The sequence below is a fragment of the Durio zibethinus genome, chromosome 4 (assembly GCF_047325235.1).
Source record: "Durio zibethinus cultivar Kanyao isolate XHJ-2024 chromosome 4, ASM4732523v1, whole genome shotgun sequence".
In the NCBI taxonomy this organism is placed as follows: Eukaryota; Viridiplantae; Streptophyta; class Magnoliopsida; order Malvales; family Malvaceae; genus Durio; species Durio zibethinus.
Window position 1 is genome coordinate 14897063 of NC_143165.1, and position 1636 is coordinate 14898698.

The window sequence follows — 1636 nt, forward strand, 5'->3', positions numbered from 1 at the left end:
AAGCTGAAATATGAACTGTGAAATGTAGTTTAACCTTTCCAGAAAACCTCAAACTTGTTTTGGTGTACTCGGAGGCGATAAAATTTGAATGGCTTGTATTTTGTTTAGATCAACTTCAATTCCTCTTTCAATAACCACAAAGCCTAGAAATTTTCCTGACTTTGCTCCGAAAGTGCACTTGGTTGGGTTCAACTTGAGTTGAAATTTTTTCAACCTCTCAAATAACTTTCTGAGGTTGGTGACATGATCTTCATTTTCACGAGATTTTGCAATCATATTGTCTACATAGACCTCAATCTCTTTGTGCATCATGTCATGAAAGAGTGTCACCATGGCTCTTTAGTATGTTGCCCCAGCATTTTTTAACCCAAAAGGCATGACTTTGTAACAAAAAGTTTCCTATATGGTCACAAAAATGGTTTTTTCCATATCATCTGTAGCCATTTTTATATGATTATACCCTGAAAACCCATCTATAAAGGAGAACATTGAATGTTTAACCATGTAATCTACCAGTGTATCGATATGAGGCAAAGAAAAGTTATCCTTTAGGCTAGCCCTATTCAAATCACGATAGTCCACACACATTCATACTTTTTCATCTTTTTTAAGAACTGGTACTATATTGGTTACCCACTCTAGATACCTAGCCACTTGTAAGAAACCTGCATCAAATTACTTCTTCACCTTTTTTTTTTTAATCTTTAGTAGCATTTCAAGCTTCATTCACCTCAGTTTCTATTAGACTAGCTTATATTCTAGCTTTAGGAATAGTCTGTGCTCTACTATCTCTGTACTCAACCCTGCATATCTTGGTAAGACTAAGCAAACACATCTATGAATTCTCGAAGTAGATCTTCTAAACGTTGTCTATCTCCTGATGAAAGTGAAATGCCAATTTTGACTTTTTTCTTATTTTTCTCATCTATTAGATTCACCAAGTCAGTTATCTTCTGATGAAGCTCAATTGGTTTACTTTCTTGCTCAATCAATCTTATTAGATCCGAAGGTATAACATACTTTTCAGAATCATCTTCATTGTCAAGTTCATCAGTGTTAATTGAATTCTCAAAACTAACCTCTTGATCGTTATCATAATTATCTTTTTGTTCATTTAAAGATCTAAAATTGAATGAAATGGGATATGTTGGCAAGATGTGTTTGGAAAAATAAAAAAACAAAAATAATAAAGACACAAGAAGAAATGAATGAAAATGCATCTTTTTTCATCTTTATTAAAATAATAAAAGATAAATGGCCCAAACAAGAAATGTCACCCCAATGCCTTAAGTAATAGCTATTGGGATGTACAATTACATTGAATTAGTCTCAAGGATAAAAGGCATTTCAATGGTACTCTAATTATTCAGCTCATAATCTGGTGGATAAAGGTAGATCCACCCTTCTTGTTCAAGCCTCATTTCATCTTTAATAGCATGGATGGTTAACTGGGTGAAAGCCTCTTCCATACTTTTTTCTATATTTGGGTACATGAATCTTCTAGGCCTGAAAGTCTCATACAAATATGAGATGATCATTAGTCTTACTATTTTACCTGTCGATCTTCTCCTGGTCTCTCATTCTGCTGCTTCATAGCCTAGGCTTAGCCTTTCACTATTATCCACCATTGTTTGGG